Source organism: Gorilla gorilla, chromosome 6 (assembly GCF_029281585.2).
Source record: "Gorilla gorilla gorilla isolate KB3781 chromosome 6, NHGRI_mGorGor1-v2.1_pri, whole genome shotgun sequence".
In the NCBI taxonomy this organism is placed as follows: domain Eukaryota; kingdom Metazoa; phylum Chordata; class Mammalia; order Primates; family Hominidae; genus Gorilla; species Gorilla gorilla.
In genome coordinates, this window is record NC_073230.2 from 112,410,047 (window position 1) to 112,428,896 (window position 18,850).

An 18,850-nucleotide genomic window follows, 5' to 3' on the forward strand; every position below is an offset into this window, starting at 1 on the left:
AGGGTGTATGTGTCGAGGAATTTATCCATTTCTTCTAGATTTTCTAGTTTATTTGCGCAGAGGTGTTTATAGTATTCTCTGATGGTAGTTTGTATTTCTGTGGGATTGGTGGTGATATCCCCTTTATCATTTTTTATTGCGTCTATTTGATTCTTCTCTCTTTTCTTCTTTATTAGTCTTGCTATTGGTCTATCAATTTTGTTGATCTTTTCAAAAAACCAGCTCCTGGATTCATTGATTATTTTGAAGGGTTTTTTGTGTCTCTATTTCCTTCAGTTCTGCTCTGATCTTAGTTATTTCTTGCCTTCTGCTAGCTTTTGAATGTGTTTGCTCTTGCTTTTCTAGTTCTTTTAATTGTGATGTTAGGGTGTCAATTTTAGATCTTTCCTGCTTTCTCCTGTGGGCATTTAGTGCTATGAATTTCCCTCTAAACACTGCTTTTACTGTGTCCCAGAGATTCTGGTATATTGTAGCTTTGTTCTTGTTGGTTTCAAAGAACATCTTTATTTCTGCCTTCATTTCGTTATGTACCCAGTAGTCATTCAAGAGCAGGTTGTTCAGTTTCCATGTAGTTGAGCGGTTTTGAGTGAATTTCTTAATCCTGAGTTCTAGTTTGATTGCACTGTCGTCTGAGAGACAGTTTATTATAATTTCTGTTCTTTTATATTTGCTGAGGAGTGCTTTACTTCCAACTATGTGGTCAGTTTTGGAATAGGTGTGGTGTGGTGCAGAAAAGAATGTATATTCTGTTGATTTGGGGTGGAGAGTTCTGTAGATGTCTATTAGGTCCACTTGGTGCAGAGCTGAGTTCAGTTCCTGGATATCCTTGTTAACTTTCTGTCTCGTTGATCTGTCTAATGTTGACAGTGGGGTATTAAAGTCTATAGAGGAAGGCAGGCCTCCTTGAGCTGTGGTGGGCTCCATCCAGTTCGAGCTTCCTGGCTGCTTTGTTTACCTACTCAAGCCTTGGCAATGGCGGGCACCCCTCCCACTGCCTCCCTGCCACCTTGCAGTTTGATCTCAGACTGCTGTGCTAGCAATGAGCGAGGCTCCGTGGGCGCAGGACCCTCTGTGCCAGGCGTGGGATATAATCTTCTGGTGTGCCGTTTGCTAAGACCATTTGAAAAGCACAGTATTTTCCAATACTGTGGGAGTGACCCGTTTTTCCAGGTGCCATCTGTCAGGGAATTCCCCGACCTCATGCACTTCCCGGGTGAGGCGATGCTCGCCCTGCTTCGGCTAACGCTCAGTGCGCTGCACCCACTGGCTGACACTCCCCAGTGAGATGAACCTGGTACCTCAGTTGGAAATGCAGAAATCACCCATCTTCTGCGTCGCTCATGCTGGGAGCTGTAGACTGGAGCTGTTCCTATTCAGCCATCTTGGCTCCACCCCCACCAAAGTAGTTTTTTCTAATTCTGTGAAGAAAGTCAGTGGTAGCTTGATGGGGATAGCATTGAATCTATAAATTACTTTGGGCAGTATGGCCATTTTCTATTGTTTGGAATAGTTTCAGAAGGAATGGTACCAGCTCCTCTTTGTACCTCTGGTAGAATTTGGCTGTGAATCTGTCTGGTCCTGGACTGTTTTTGGTTGGTAGGCTATTAATTACTGCCTCAATTTCAGAAACTGTTATTGGTCCATTCAGAGATTCAACTTCTTCCTGGTAGTCTTGGGCAGGTGTATGCATCCAGGAATTTATCCATTTTTCGTAGATTTTCCAATTTTTTTGCATAGAGGTGTTTATAGTATTCTTTGATGGTAGTTTGTATTTCTGTGGGATTGATGGTTATATCCCCTTTATCCCTTTTTATTGCATCTATTTGATTCTTCTCTCTTTTCTTTATTAGTCTGGCTAGCAGTGTATTTATTTTGTTGATCTTTTCGAAAAACCAGCTCCTGGATACATTGATTTTTTTTTTTTGAAGGGTTTTTCGTGCCTCTATCTCCTTCAGTTCTGCTCTGATCTTAGTTACTTCTTGCCTTCTCCTAGCTTTTCAATTTGTTTGCTCTTGCTTCTCTAGTTCTTTTGATTGTGATGTTAGGGGGTCGATTTTACATCTTTCCTCCTTTCTCTTGTGGGCATTTAGTACTATAAATTTCCCTCTACACACTGCTTAAATATGTCCCAGAGATTCTGGTACATTCTGTCTTTGTTCTCATTGGTTTCAAATAACTTATTTATTTGTGCCTTTATTTTGTTATTTAGCCAGTAGTCATTCAGGAGCAGGTTGTTCAGTTTCCATATAGTTGTGCAGTTCTGAGTGAGTTTCTTAATCCTGAGTTCTAATTTGAGTGCACTGTGGTCTGAGAGAAAGTTTGTAATGATTTCTGTTTTTTCATATTTGTTGAGGAGTGTTTTACTTCCAATTATGTGGTCAGTTTTAGAATATGTGTGATGTGGTGCTGAGAAGAATGTATATTCTATTGATTTGAGGTGGAGAGTTCTGTAGATGTCTATTAGGTCTGCTTGGTCCAGAGTTGAGTTCAAGTCCTGGCTATCCTTGTTAATTTTCTGTCTCATTGATATGTCTAATATTGACAGTGGAGTGTTAAAATCTCCCATTATTATTGTGTGGGACTCTAAGTCTCTTTCTAGGTCTCTAAGAACTTGCTTTATGAATCTCACTGCTCCTGTATTGGGTGCATATATATTTAGGATAGTTAGCTCTTCTTGTTGAATTGATCCCTTTACCATTATATAATGGCTTTCTTTGTCTCTTTTGATCTTTGTTGGTTTAAAGTCTGTTTTTATCAGAGACTAGGATTGCAACCCCTGCTTTTTTTTTAATTTCCATTTGCTTGGAAGATCTTCGTCTATCCCTTTATTTTGAGCCTATGTGTGTCTTTGCACGTGAGATGGGTCTCCTGAATACAGCACACTGATGGGTTTTGACTCTATCCAATTTGCCTTTGTCTTATAATTGGGGCATTTAGCGTATTTACATTTAAGGTTAATATTGTTATGTGTGAATTTGCTCCTGTCATGATGCTAGCTGGTTGTTTTGCCTGTTTATGCAGTTTCTTCATAGCGTCAATGGTCTTTACAATTTGGCATGTTTTTGCAGTGACTGGTACTGGTTGTTCCTTTCCATGTTTAGTTCTTTGTTCAGGAGCTCTTGTAAGGCAGGCCTTGTGGTGACAAAATACCTCAGCCTTTGCTTGTCTGTAAAGGATTTTATTTCTCCTTCACTTATGAAGCTTAGTTGGCTGGATATGAAATTCTGGGTTGAAAAATTCTTTAAGAATGTTGAATATTGGCCCCCACTCTCTTCTGGCTTGTATGGTTTCTGCCAAGAGATCCGCTATTAGTCTGATGGGCTTCCCTTTGTGGGTAACCCAACCTTTCTCTCTGGTTGCCCTTAACATTTTTTCCTTCATTTCAACCTTGGTGAATCTGATGATTATGTGTCTTGGAGTTATACTTCTCGAGGAATATTTGTGGTGTTCTCTGTATTTCCTGAATTTGAATGTTGGCCTGCCTTGCTAAGCTGGGGAAGTTCTCCTGGATAATATCCTGAAGAGTGTTTTCTAACTTTGTTTCATTCTCCCCATCACTTTTAGGTACACCATTCAAACATAGATTTGGTTTTTTCACTTAGTCCCACATTTCTTGGAGGCTTTGTTTGTTTCTTTTCACTCTTTTTTCTCTAGTCTTGTCTTCTCGCTTTATTTCATTAATTTGAACTCAGTCACTGATATCCTTTCTTCCACTTGATTGATTCGGCTACTGAAGCTTGTGTATGCTTCATGACATTCTTGTGCTGTGTTTTTCAGCCCCATCAGGTTATTTATTTTCTTCTCTACACTGGTTATTCTAGTTAGCTATTCCTCTGACCTTTTCTCAGGGTTTTTAGCTTTCTTGTGATGGGTTAGAACATGCTCCTTTAGCTTGGAGAAGTTTGTTATCAGCCACCTTCTGAAACCTACTTCTATCAACTCATCAAACTCATTCTCCGTCCAGTTTTGTTCCCTTGCTGATTAGGAGTTGTGATCCCTTGGAGGAGAAGAAGTGTTCTAGTTTTTAGAATTTTCAGTCTTGAGCCTCTGGTTTCTCCCCATCTTTGGTCTTTGATGTTGGTGACCTACGTATGGGGTTTTGGTGTGGATGTCCTTTTTGTTGATGTTGATGCTATTCCTTTCTGTTTGTTAGTTTTACTTCTAACAGTCAGGCTCCTCAGCTGCAGGTCTGTTGGAGTTTGCTGGAGGTCCACTCCAGACTGTGTTTTCCTGGGTATCACCAGTGGAGGCTACAGAGCAGCAAATATTGCTGCCTGTTCCTTCCTCCAGAAGCTTTGTCCCAGAGGGGCACCCGCCACATGCCAGCCAGAGTTCTCCTGTATGAGGTGTCTGTCGGCACCTACTGGGAGGTGACTCCCAATTAGGGTACATGGGGGTCGACCCACTTGAGGAGGCAGTCTGTCCACTATCAGTGCTCAAACGCAGTGCTGGGAGATCCACTGCTCTCTTTAGATCTGTCAGGCAGGGTTGTTTAAGTTTGCTGAAGCTGTGCTGGCAGCTGCACCTTTCCCCAGGTACTCTGTCCCAGGGAGATGAAGATTTTATCTATAAGTCCCTGACTGGGGCTGCTGTCTTTTGTTCAGATATGCCCTGCCCACAGAGATAGAATCTAGAGAGGCAGTCGGCCTTGCTGAGCTGTGGTGGGCTTCGCCCAGTTTGAGCTTCCTGTCAGCTTTGTTTACACTGTGGGCATAAAACTGCCTACTCAAGCTCCAACAGTGGCAGACATCCTTCTCCCCGCCAAGCTCCAGCATCCCAGTTTGATCTCAGACTGCTGCGCTAGCAGCGAGAATTTCAAACCAATGGATCTTAGCTTGCTGGGTTCTGTGGGTGTGGGACCTGCTGAGCCAGGCACCTGAGAGAATCTTGTGGTCTGCTGGTTGCGAAGACCGTGGGAAAAGTGCAGTATTTGGGCAGGAGTGTAGCATTCTTCCCTCTCTCACGGCTTCCCTTGGGTAGGAAAGGGAAATCCCCAACCCCTTGCACCTCCTGGGTGAGGTGATGCCCCGCACTGCTTCTGCTCTTACTCCGTGGGCTGTACCCACTCTCTAACCAGTCTCAATGCAATGAACCAGGTACCTCAGTTGGAAATGCAGAAATCACCCGTCCTCTGCGTTGATCTTGCTGGGAGCTGTAGACTGCAGCTGTTCCTATTCGGCCATCTTGAAGTCCCCTCAATTTTGGCTTTTGTTGCCATTGCTTTTGGTGTTTTAGTCATGAAGTCTTTGCCCATGCCAACGTCTTGAATGATATTGCTCAGGTTTTCTTCTAGGGTTTTTATGGTTTTAGGTTTTACGTTTAAGTCTTTAATCCATCTTGAGTTAGTTTTTGTGTAAGGTGTAACGAAGGGATCCAGTTTCAGTTTTCTGCATTTGTCTAGCCAGTTTTCCCAACACCATTTATTTAATAGGGAATCCTTTCCCCGTTGCTTCTTTTTATCAGGGTTGTCAAAGATCAGATGGTTATAGATGTGTGGTGTTATTTCTGAGGCCTCTGTTCTGTTCCATTGGTCTATATATCTTTTGGTACCAGTACCATGCTGTTTTGGTTACTGTAGCCTTGTAGTATAGTTTGAAGTCAGGTAGCATGATGCCTCCAGCTTTGTTTCTTTTGGCTTAGGATTGTCTTGGCCATGTGGGCTCTTTTTTGGTTCCATATGAAATTTAAAGTAGTTTTTCCAATTCTGTGAAGAAAGTCAATGGTAGCTTGATGGGATAGCATTGAATCTATAAATTACTTTGGGCAGTGTGGCCGTTTTCATGATATTGATTCTTCCTATCCATGAGCATGGAATGTTTTTCCATTTGTTTGTGTCCTCTCTGATTTCCTTGAGCAGTGGTTTGTAGTTCTCCTTGAAGAGGTCCTTCCTATCCCTTGTAAATTGTATTCCTAGGTATTTTATTCTCTTTGCAGCAATTTTTAATGGGAGTTTGCTCATAATTTGGCTCTCTAATATTGGTGTATAGGAATGCTTGTGATTTTTGCACATTGATTTTGTATCCTGAGACTTTGCTGAAGTTATTTATCAGCTTAAGGAGATTTTGGGCTGAGACGATGGGGTTTTCTAAATAGACAATCATGTCATCTGCAAACAGAGACAATTTGACTTCCTCTTCTTCTTATTGAATACCCTTTATTTCTTTCTCTTGCCTGATTGCCCTGGCCAGAACTTCCAATACTGTGCTGAATAGGAGTCGTGAGAAAGGGTATCCTTGTCTTGTGCTGGTTTTCAAAGGGAATGCTTCCAGCTTTTGCCCATTCAGTATGATATTGGCTGTGGGTTTGTCATAAATAGCTCTTATTATTTTGAGATACATTCCATCAATACCTAGTTTATTGAGAGTTTTTAGCATGAAGAGCTGTTGAATTTTATTGAAGGCCTTTTCTGCATTTATTGAGATAATCATATTTTTTTTGTCATTTGTTCTGTTTGTGTGATGGATTACATTTATTGATTTGTGTATGTTGAACCAGCCTTGCATCCCAGGGATGAAGCTGACTTGATTGTGGTGGGTAAACTTTTTGATATGGTGCTGGATTTGATCTGCCAGTATTTTATTGAGGATTTTCGCATTGATGTTCATCAGGGATATTGGCCAGCAATTTTCTTTTTTTGTTGTGTCTCTGCCAGGTTTTGTTATCAGGATGATGCTGCCCTCATAAAATGAGTTAGGGAGGAGTCCCTCTTTTTCTGTTGTTTGGAATAGTTTCAGTAGGAATAGTACCAGCTCCTCTTTGTACCTCTGGTAGAATTCAGCTGTGAATGGATCTGGTCCTGGACTTTTTTTGGTTGGTAGGCTATTAATTACTGCCTCAATTTCAGAACTTGTTATTGGTCTATTCAGGGATTTGACTTCTTCCGGGTTTAGTCTTGGGAGGGCGTATGTGTCCAGGAATTTATCCATTTCTTTTAGATTTTCTAGTTTATTTGCATAGAGGTGTTTATAGTATTCTCTGATGGTAGTTTGTATTTCTTTGGGAATCAGTGGTGATATCCCCTTTGTCATTTCTTATTGTGTCTATTTGATTCTTCTCTCTTTTCTTCTTCATTAGTCTGGCTAGCAGTCTACCTATTTTGTTGATCTTTTCAAAAAACTAATTCCTGGATTCATTACTTTTTTTGAAGGGTTTTTCATGTCTCTATCTCCTTCAGTTCTGCTCTGATCTTAGTTATTTCTTGTCTTCTGCTAGCCTTTGAATTTGTTTGCTCTTGCTTCTGTAGTTCTTTTAATTGTGATGTTAGGGTGCCAATTTTGCATCTTTCCTGCTTTCTCTTGTAGGCATTTAGTGCTATAAGTTTCCCTCTACACACTGCTTTAGCTGTGTCCCAGAGATTCTGGTACATTGTGTCTTTGTTCTCATTGGTTTCAAATAACTTATTTATTTGTGGCTTAATTTCGTTATTTAGCCAGTAGTCATTCAGGAGCAGGTTTTTCAGTTTCCATGTAGTTGTGCAGTTTTGAGTGAGTTTCTTAATGCTGAGTTCTAATTTGATGGCACTGTGGTCTGACAGGCTGTTATGATTTCCTTTCTTTTGCATTTGCTGAGGAGTGTTTTACTTCCAATTATGTGGTCAATTTTAGAATATGTGTGATGTGGTGCTGAGAAGAATGTATATTCTGTTGATTTGGGGTGGAGAGTTCTGTAGGTGTCTATTAGGTCTGCTTGGTCCAAAGCTGATTTCAAGTCCTGGTTATCCTTGTTAATTTTCTGTCTCATCGATATGTCTAATATTGACAGTGGGGTGTTAAAGTCTCCCACTGTCATTGTGGGGAGTCTAAGTCTCTTCGTAGGTCTCTAAGAACTTGCTTTATGAATCTTGGTGCTTCTCTATTGGGTGCATATATATTTAGGATACCTACCTCTTCTTGTTGCATTGATCCCTTTACCATTATGCAATGGCCTTCTTTGTCTCCTTTGATGTTTGTTGATTTAAAGTCTGTTTTATCAGAGACTATGATTGCAACCCCTGCTTCTTTTTTTGCTTTCCATTTCCTTGGTAAATATTCCTCCATCCCTTTATTTTGAGCCTATTGTGTCTTTGCTGGTGAGATGGGTCTTCTGAATACAGCACACCAATGGGTCTAGACTCTATCCAATTTGCCAGTCTGTGTCTTTTAATTGGAGCATTTAGCCCATTTACATTTAAGGTTAATATTGTTATGTGTGAATTTGCTCCTGTCATTATGATGCTAGCTGGTTGTTTTGTCCATTAGTTTATGCAGTATCTTTATGGTGTCGATGGTCTTTACAATTTGATATGTTTTTGCAGTTGCTGGTACTGGTTTTTCCTTTCCTTGTTTAGTGCGTTGTTCAGGAGCTCTTGTAAGGCAGGCCTGGTAGTGGTAAACTCTCTCAACATTTGCTTGTCTGTAAAGGATTTTATTTCTCCTTCACTTATGAAGCTTATTTTGGCAGACGTGAATTTCTGGGTTGAAAATTCTTTAAGAATGTTGAAAATTGGGCCCCACTCTCTTCTGGCTTGTAGGGATTCTGAAGACAGGTCCACTGTTAGTCTGATGGGCTTCCCTTTGTGGGTAACCCGACCTCTCTCTGGTTGCCCTTAATATTTTTTCCTTCATTTCAGCCTTGCTGAATCTGACGATTATATATCTTGGGGTTGCTCTTCTTGAGGAGTGTCTTTGTGGTGTGCTCCATATTTCCTGAGTTTGAATGTTGGCCTGTCTTGCTACGGTGGGGAAGTTCTCCTGGATAACATCCTGTAGAGTGTTTTCCAACTTGGTTCTTTTCTCCCCTCACTTTCAGGTACACCAATCAAATGTAGGTTTGGTCTTTTCACATAGTCCTATATTTTTTTGGAGGCTTTGTTCATTCCTTTTCATTCTTTTTTCCCTAATCTTGTCTTCATGCTTTATTTCATTAAGTTGATCTTCAATCTCTGGCATCCTTTCTTCCGCTTGATCGTTTTGGCTATTGATACTTGTGTATGCTTCACGAAGTTATTGTTCTGCCTTTTTTTTAGCTCCATCAGGTCATTTATGTTCTTCTCTAAACTGTTTTTTCTAGTTAGCAATCCCTCTAAACTTTTTCAAGGTTCTTAGCTTCCTTGCAATAGGTTATAACACGTTCCTTTAGCTCGAGAGGAGTTTGTTATTACCCACCTTCTGAAGCCTACTTTTGTGAATTCGTCAAACTCATTCTCCATCCAGTTTTGTTCCCTTGCTGGTGAGGAGCTGTGATCCTTCGGAAGAGAAGAGGCGTTCTGGCTTTTGGAATTTTCAGGCTTTTTGGGCTGTTTTTTCCTCATCTCCGTGGATTTGTCTACCTTTGGTCTTTGATGTTGGTGACCTTCAGATGGGGTCTGTGCGTGGACATCTTTTTTGTTGATGCTGATGCTATTCCTTTCTGTTTGTTAGTTTTCCTTCTAACAGGCCCCTCAGCTGTAGGTCTTTTGGAATTTGCTGGAGGTACACTCCAGACCATGTTTGCCTGGGTATCACCAGCAGAGGCTTCAGAACAGCAAAGCTTGCTGCCTGTTCCTTCCTCTGGAAGCTTCATCCTAGAGTGGCACCCGCCAGATGCCAGCTGGAGCTCTCCTGTATGAGGTGTCTGTTGATCCCTGCTGGGAAGTGTCTCCCAGTCAGGAGGCACAGGGATCAGGGGCCCACTTGAGGAGGCAGTCTGTCCCTTAGCAGAGCTCGAGTGCTGTGCTGGGAGATTCACTGCTTTCTTCAGAGCTGGCAAGCAGGGATGTTGAAGTCCTCTGAAGGTGTGCCCACAGCTGCGCCTTGCCCCAGGTGCTCTGTCCCAGGGAGATGGCGGTTTTATCTATAAGCTCCTGACTGGGTCTGCTGCCTTTTTTTCCCAGAGATCCCCTGCCCAGAGAGGAGGAATCCAGAGAGGCATTCTGGCTACAACGGCTTTGCTGAGCTGTGGTGGGTTCTGCCCAGTTCAAAGTTCCCGTTGGCTTTGTTTACACTGTGAGGGAAAAACCATCTACTGAAGCCCCAGTAATGGTGGATGCTCCTCCCCGCACCAAGCTCGAGGGTCCCAGTTTGACCTCAGACTGTTGTGCTGGCAGCGAGAATTTCAAGCCAGTGGAGCTTAGCTTGCTGGGCTCCACTGGGGTGGGATCCGCTGAGCTAGACCACTTGTCTCCCTGGCTTCAGCTCCCTTTCCAGGGGAGTGAACGATTCTCTCTCATTGGTGTTCCTGGTGCCACTGGGGTATAAAAAAAAAACTCCTGCAGCTAGCTTGGTGTCTGCTCAAATGGCCACCCAGTTTTGTGCTTGAAACCCAGGACCCTCGTGGTGTAGGCATCTGAGGGAATCTCTTAGTCTGTGGGTTAAGAAGACTGTGGGAAAAGTGTAGTGTCTGGGCCAGAGTGCACCATTCCTCACGACACAGTCCCTCATGGGTTCCCTTGGCTAGGGGCAGGAGTTCCCTGACCCCTTGCCCTTCCAGGGTAAGGCAATGCCCCACCCTGCTTCGGCTCACCCTCCATGGGCTGCATTCACTATCTAACCAGTCCCAATGAGATGAGCCGGGTACCTCAGTTGGAAATGCAGAAATCACCCACCTTTTGCATTGATATCACTGAGAGCTACAGACCGGAGCTGCTCCTATTTGGCCATCTTGTCAGCCACCTCCTTCCTTTTCTTTTTTTGAGACATAAGTCTCTCTCTGTCACTCAGATTGGAGTGCAGTGGCACAATTATGGCTCACTGAAGCCTTTAATTCCTGGGCTCAAGCGATCCTCCCTCCTAAGCCTCCTAAAGTGCTAGGATTACAGGTGTGAGCCACTGCGCCCAGCCTCCCCTTCTTTCTTACACAAAAGTGGCGTTCTTCATATATTCTTCTACACTTAGCTCTTTCCACTTAACAGTATCTATGGAAATCACTCCACGTTATGTCACAGAGATCTTCCTCCTTTTTTTTTTTTTAACAGCTACACAGTAGTACATTGCATATATGTAGCACAGTGTGTTGAAATACTCTCCTATCTTTGGATAGTAATGTAGCTTACAATATTTTGTGGTTACAAATAATGCTGCAATTAATAACTTTGTGCATGTACATTTTCATATTTTTGGAGGCGTAGCTTTAGGATAAATTCCTAGAAGTGGGATCAAGTGTTTGGTGGGTCAAAAGGTAAATGCATATGTAGTTTTCTTAGGTGTTGCCATAATCCTCTCCTCAGGGCTTATGTCATTTTTCATTCCTACCAGCGAGGTATGAGAAGGCCTATGTTTCACAGCCTTTTCAAGCTTATATTGTCAAGCTTTTGAATTTTGCCAATTTGATGGGTTAGAAGATGTATCTCAGTGGGGCTTACTTTACACTTCTATTATAATGAGTGATGTTGCACACCTTTCATATGTCGAAGGGCCATTTTTTGTATGATTTTCCTGAATTATCTATTCATATCTTTTGCTCATTTTTCTACATAATTTTTGGTCTATTTTTACCTTCAATTTGAAAGATCTTTGTATATTAGGAATATTTGCTCTTTATCTGTGATATGTGTTACAAATATACTCTCTCAATTTCTCATTTGTATCTTGTCTTGAAAGCATTGTTTTTGCTTACAGAAAGAACTGCTTATTTTTTAAGGGACACACATATATTTTTACTTAATTCTTATAATAGTTTCATGAGTGGCTATCATTCCTCTGGTATTACAGACAGACAGGCTAATATTAACCGACTTGCCAAAGAATGTAAAGCGAATAAATAGCATAATATAAATTTTTTTTGTAAATACTTATGGATTCATTTATTATTTTAATAACTGTTAATTTTTCAAACAACATGTGGCAGGCATTGAGACTGCACTAGTAAGTTGCTCACATGGAATTTACAGACTAACAGTGGAGGAGAAGCCAGAGTTTTGTTAGATAATAACACTGATAAGACTAACTACCAACTTGGATAAATGCTGTAAAGGCAAAAAAATCCAGAAGTATGAGCACATTTAAATGAAAAAACTCAATCCAAATCAGGAAGGGGTGGGGGGTGGGGTGTCAAACATTAGGAGTCAATTAGATAAAGGGGTGGAGGTAGGGTGAGGAGCTAGCACCTGCAGATGCCCTGCAAGTGCAAGTGGCATGGCACATTGGAAAGACAGAAACAAGCCTGAAGAAGGCCCAGGTGGATGGAGCACAAAGAGTAGAGTGGCATAAGATACAGCTGGAGAGGAAGGCAGGGCCAGTTCTCTGCTTACTGCAAACTCTGCCTTCCAGGTTCAGGTGATTCTCCTGCCTCAGCCTCCTGGGTAGCTGGGATTACAGGCACCCGCCACCACGCCTGGCTAATTTTTGTATTTTTAGTAGAGACGGGGTTTCACCGTATTGGCCAGGCTGGTCTCAAACTCCTGACCTCAGGTGATTTGCCTACCCCAGCCTCCCAAAGTGCTGAGATTTCAGGCATGACCCACTGTGCCGGGTCAATGTGAACTCTTTGAAGAGGCTGAACAGGAGACATGATTGTATTTGCATTTTGAAAAGATCCACCACATCACTGCTTGCAAAATGGATCGGAAAGGACCAGAATGGATGCAGCAGGGGACCAAATGCTGGCTACTGTAGTAATTATTATCAATAAGTAGACTGAGAAAATACAAATAGAACAGTAGGCGGAAAACCAGAAGAAGGAAAGGGCAAGGCCATCACTAGATGTTATGAGAATTAGAAAGTGGTGCTGCCTCCAGGGAGGCCAAATTTTAAAAATGTTTGTGTTTATCCTGCTTGAAGTTTGCTGAGCTTTTTAGAATCTGTAGATTTATAGATCCTTTCAAATTCAGAAACTTCTAGTTATTAATTCTTCAAATAATAAGGAGTTCATCGGGTGTGTAAAGTTACCTATTTTATATGTATATTTGATGACATCTTTGGTTCTTTGGTTTCTTTTTCTTTTTTCTTTTTGAGACAGGGTCTCACTCTGTCACCCAAGCTGGAGTGCAGTGGCGCAATCTTGGCTCACTGCAACCTCCGCTTCCCGGGTTCAAGCGATTCTCATGCCTCAGCCTTCTGAGTAGCTGGGACTACAGGCACCCGTCACCATGCTGGGGTAATTTTTTTTTTTCAGTGCAGATGGGGTTTCACCATGTTGGCCAGGCTGCTCTCAAACTCCTGACCTCAAGTGATTCGCCAACCTTGGCCTACCAGACATCTTTGGTTACTGGTCCATCTTTTCTTGATGAAGTCTGGCAGTTCCAGATAGTATTTATGAAATTTGTCAATTTTTCAATATTTATAAATTTGTAATGTTGCGATTTCTTTTCTCATTTTAAATATGCACTTTTGTACCTAATTTTGAATTTCTCATATTGAGGTTTTTTTTTTTTTTTTCCTTACAGAGATTCTACCAAATTGTGTAAGTTAGCCCACCAAAACCTGGATCTGCCCGAATCTCAAGCAGCATGGGAGGTAATAATGACTTGGGGTGAGAGTGTCACCCAAGGAATAGGTGTAACTAACACGTTATCTCTGGCTTAGGCAGCTCCTCAATATCTCTTTCAGCTGAGAATCAGGTCTATTTTCTTGGTTTTAGAAGCTCGCCTACCAGGCCAGCATGAGCAGGGCAGGGCAGATGTGCCATCAGAGGTATTTCAACTATCAAATGCTGAGTGTTTGTGTGCACTGAGTTTGAAACAGATCTAGTGGACTAACCTGTAGGTCAAAGTCTTACAGGAAGGTGGGCCCTGGAACTTGCGTCACCGGACTAGCAACTCAGTGTCTGATCCATCCAAATGGAAGACTTCAGTTGCCATGGCAATTGACAAAGCTATTTTGCTAAAATACCTACCTCAATTACCTAGATACCCCCTCAGTTACCTAAATACCCCCCTCAGTTACCTAAATACCCTCTCAGTTACCTAAATACCCAAAGTCTCTCCATTAAAAACTCATTATTTTGGATCTGGAAACAGTTCTGGAAGTTTAACACTACTTACTAAAATGTAAATCCCTCAGGGAAAAGTTACAGTTATATTATTTATGTAATCACTAATTATACTAACAATTTTTTGTGAGATATGTAAATGCCTACCACTGTAAGTAAATGCCTACCTTTTCTCTCTCCATTATGAGAGTTGGTTAATCTGTAGGACTGGGGATGAAAGCTGGTTTTCATGGTGTGGGAATTTGAACAGAGTTCTGGTTGCATGAAGGTGTGTATTAGTCCATTTTTATGCTGCTGATAAAGACATACCAGAGACTGGACAATTTACAAAAGAAAGTGATTTATTGGACTTAACAGTTCCATGTGGCTGGGGAGGCCTCACAATCACAGTGGAAGGTGAAAGGCACATTGCACATGGTGGCAGACAGGAGAAGAGAGCTTGTGCAGGGAAAATGCCCTTTTACGTCATATCTCAAGAGACATATTCACTGTCACAAGAATAGCATGGGAAAGACCCGCCCCCATGATTCAATTGCCTCCCACGTCCTCCCACAACACGTGGGAATTGTGGGAGTTACAATTCAAGATGAGATTTGGGTGGGGGCACAGCCAAACCATATCAGGGTGTGTCTTAGGTAGAGAGGCCAAAAGACAGCTTTCCTTCTCTGTTGTTTTATCAAGCTCCACACATAGAAGGTGCTAGAAAGTAAGTATTTTGTTACAGTTAGGAAATTTAGAGGCAGAGCAAAGAACCAACTTGAAATTGCTTAAAGTATCAATATGAAAGAAATTGTGTTAGAATTAATAGTGATTGAGTTTCTTCTTTAGCCTTTAAGGGAGCTGTTTAGTTTCTGTTAAGGTGATTGTAGAGGTGTTAAAAAATGTCTGACTTGTCTCATTGCGTCTGCTTTCTATGGTTAGTAACATTAAGGGGGTATTGTAATAACTTTGATATAAGTTAGTTTACTGTTTCTAGGTTTATGAGGCAATATTTCTTACACACATTTCTGTGCCTTATTATTATTCACTTACATATCTCCATATATTATTCTACCAGTACTCTCTCCATGAAAAGTTATATTTTCTAGACATTATCTTCTCCTTCTTAGCTGCACTGGCATGAATTCTGGGACAGGGGATCCAGGCGCTGGAATATGGTAATAGGGCCACTGGAGAGTGGCAGACACTCCCATTGTCATTGCATGGTCTCCCATGTCTATAAAGGCAGCATCGGTTTACAGCCATGTTGGATTATTAAAAACAAAACAAAAAAAACCCAACTATAACCATTTATTTATAATAAACAGCCAAAGGACTACATGGAAGAAACAGTAATCATGACAAACCCTCTCACCTCTGAAATGGAATTCTTTTAATAACAGCTGATTTTTTTCCTGAACAATACATACATGCATAGTTACTTTTTGTCTTTATTGTTATATTTTGTAGGTCAGCAGTTTGTAGTTACTGTGGAGAAGTATGAATCCTTAGCAAAATTCTTGTCAATTTAAAAATATTCGTTAGCTGTTATCTCAGGACTACCTGTAAATTCTAGTCTCCCACCTTCTCTTCTTCACTCACTCCAGCCATTCTCCACACCTTGGCCAGAGTGATCTGATCAAAAGTCATCTGCTTAAAACCCTCCAATAACTTCCAGTGAATGCCTCCTGATTAAAGCTGAACTTTGTTAGTATGAGAAATTACTCCCCATCTCTCACTCCTGCAACACCAGCCCCTCCCCATCTTTTCAGGCTGCTGCTTGTAAGCCCCTCAAATCCAATGTTCCGTGTCTCCCCTGAGGAGCCAAGCTAGTTCCTGACTTTGCGTTTCTGCACATACTTTTATTTTTAGAATATATCTTCCCACTGAGTCGGCTTGATAGATTCTCCTTGTTTTTTGCTATATTTAGATCTTCACGTGAGAATAGAGAATAACAAAATAAACAATTTTGTATGCACACAATTCATTTAAACCTTAACATTATTCTATTTTATTCTGACTTTTTAAAAAAGGAATAAAACATTTTAGTAGAGCTGAGATCTTCTGCATACACCTCTTTGATCTTACTCCCCTAACTGAGGTAACCACTATCATGAATTTTTAAAACTTTTTTTTTTTTTTTTTTTTTAAGGGAGAGTCTCACTCTCATCACCCAGGCTGAAACGCAATGGCACAAGATCGGCTCACTGCAGCCTTGCTTCCCAGGCTCAGGTGATTCTCCCACCTCAGCCTCCTGAGTAGCTGGGACTACAGGCGCATGCTGCCACCATGCCTGGCTAATTTTTTGTAGTTTTAGTAAAGACAAGGTTTTGCAGTGTTGCCCAGGTTGGTCTCAAATTCTTGGGCTCAAGCTATCCTCCTGCCTCAGCCTCCTAAAAAGTGCTGGGATATAGATGTGAGCCACCATGCCTGGTTTGTCATTTTAATTATTAATCACTTGTCCTATTACCTTGGCTCACACTTAATATAAATTAATGTTTAAGAAGAGTTTTAAAAAACATTTGTTCATTGCTAGGATATAGAAATACAATGATCTTTTCAACTAGCAATAATTGTGCTTTGGATAAATCTCACTGGCTATGATACTGCCATTGCACAAAGTTGTAATTGATCTTTTAAAACATATCTTTTTATTGTTTTTGATTGACAAATCATAATTGTACACATTTATGGGGTACAATGTTTTGATATATGTGTACAATGTGGCAGGATTAAATCAAACTAATTAACATATCCTTCACCTCACTTACCTATCATTTTTCATAGTAAGACATTGGGAATTTACTGTTAGTTGTTTTGAAATATACAGTAAATTATTATTGACTATAGTTACTTTGCTGTACAACAGATCTCAAAACTTATTCTTCTTGTCTATTTGAAATTTTGTATCCTTTGATCAACAACTCTCCATTCCCTCCCTCCCCACCCCCATCCCCATCCCCAGCCTCTGGTAACCATTGCTCTACTTTCGACTTGTAGGAGTTCAACTTTATTAGATTTCACATGTAAGTGAGATCATGCAATGTTTATCTTTCTATGCCTGGCTTATTTCACTTAGCATAATGTTCTCCAGATTCATCCAAAAGCTGTCACAAATGGCAGGATTTCCTTTGTTTTTAAGGCTAAATAGTATTCAATTGTGTATATATATACCACATTTTCTTTTTTGGGGGACAGAGGCTAGCTCTGTCACTCAGGCTGGAGTGTAGTGGTGCCATCTTGGTTCACCGCAACCTCCACCTCCTGGAATTAAGTGATTCTTGTGCCTCAGCCTCATGAGTGGCTGGGATCACAGGCACGCACCACCATGCCCAGCTGATTTTTATAGTTTTAGTAGAGACAAGGTTTTGCTATGTTGGTCAGGCTGGTCTCGAACTCCTGGCTTCAAGCGATCTGCTCACCTAGGCCTCCCAAAGTACTGGGATTACAGGCATGAGCCACAGCACCCAGGCTTACATTTTCTTTATCCATTTATCCACTGATGGACACCTGGGTTGATTCCATATCTTGGCTATTGTGTGAATAGTGCTACAGTGAACATGGGAGTGCAGATATCCCTTTGACATACTGTTTTTAGTTCCTTTTGATATATACCCAGAAGTGGTATTCTTGGTCATATGATAGTTCTATTTTTAGTTTTTTGAGGAACCTTTATGCCATTTTTTCATAATGGCTATACTAATTTACATTCCCCTTAACAATGAAGAAGAACAATTGATCTTTGTGTATTGATTCTGTATCCTGTAATCTTACAAAACCCAATTATTAGTTCTAGTAGCTTTTCATAGATTCCATGGGCTTTTCTATGCACATAATCATGTTGTTTCCCAATAAAGACAGTTTGACGTGTTACTTTTGAATCTGGATGCCTTTTATTTCTTTTTCTAACTTTATTGCCCTGGCTAGAATCTTTAGGACAAGGTTGAGTAGAAGTGGTAAAAGGAAATATCTTGTTTTGTTCTTGAATTTAGGGAGAAAGCATCCAGTTTTTTATCACTTAGTATGATATCACTTGCAAATTTTTTATTTTTTACTCTTCTTTGAGACAGGATCTTGCTCTGTCGCCCAGGCTGGAGTGCAGTGGTGTGATCGCAGCTTACTGCAGCCTCGACCTGGGCTCGGTTGAGGCCAGATCCTCCCACCTCAGCCTCTTGAGTACCTGGGACCACAGTGCATGCCACCACACTCAGCTAATTTTTAAGTTTTTTTTTGGTAGAGACAGGGTCTCACTATGTTGCCCAGTCTGGATGTTTATATGTGCCCAATAGACCCAAAATACATGTCTATGGCAGCACCTTCTTCTTAGTATTGTATGTATTGGTTGGTATTTCTGAGTTTCTGTCTAGACTACACATTGAGAAAGAGAACCATGTTTCATTCATGGTAGTTTCCCAAATAATGTACATGAGTATGGTAGATGTTTAATAGATGCTTATCAAAAGAATATTTAGTGCTTAATGAGGTATTTACCCAGTTACCCGTTTATTTATGTGATTATTAGTAAATACCTTCCTCCTCCACTAACTGTGACTTTCCTTAGTGCAGAGGTTGTGTCTCTTTTTGTTCACTATTCCATCTCTAGTACTCTTGCCCGTGCTTGGCACATGGTGTCCCTTAATAGATATTTGATGAAGGACTACATACACAAAATGACTAAAGTGGGCCATGGTAGGAAGAATCCTCTGAAATCAGTGATTTCTTTCATATTTAAGTGTCTTAAAAGGTGCTGTTCTCCAGTGGGTGTATTTGTTCTTTAAAATATTAGTTCATTCATTGTGGGAGTATTTAGGCTCAGCATTAGAGGGGTCAAAAGTATTGAGAAAGTTTGCCATTGCTGAAACCTCTAGTTTTAACGTTTTTTTCTTATTTTTTCCTCCTCTTGAAAGTAAAACAAAACAAAACAAAAATCAATGATATTAACATACTTTTTATTTTGTAGATGTTAAAATCAAGAAGGGAAAATGTT

At 40.9% G+C, this 18,850-nt stretch overlaps 1 long non-coding RNA gene and 1 pseudogene across 1 annotated transcript in view; one reads left to right on the top strand and one right to left on the bottom strand.

Moving 5' to 3' along the window:
- Positions 1–18,850, top strand: part of LOC115935310 (uncharacterized) — a 36,722-nt gene that overhangs the window by 6,907 nt on the left and 10,965 nt on the right. The window contains exon 3 of the long non-coding RNA XR_008681368.2: positions 13,340–13,409. This is a non-coding gene — a long non-coding RNA (uncharacterized lncRNA). The remainder of the gene's footprint in view (positions 1–13,339; positions 13,410–18,850) is intronic.
- Positions 16,360–16,487, bottom strand: LOC129523952 (uncharacterized; annotated as a pseudogene).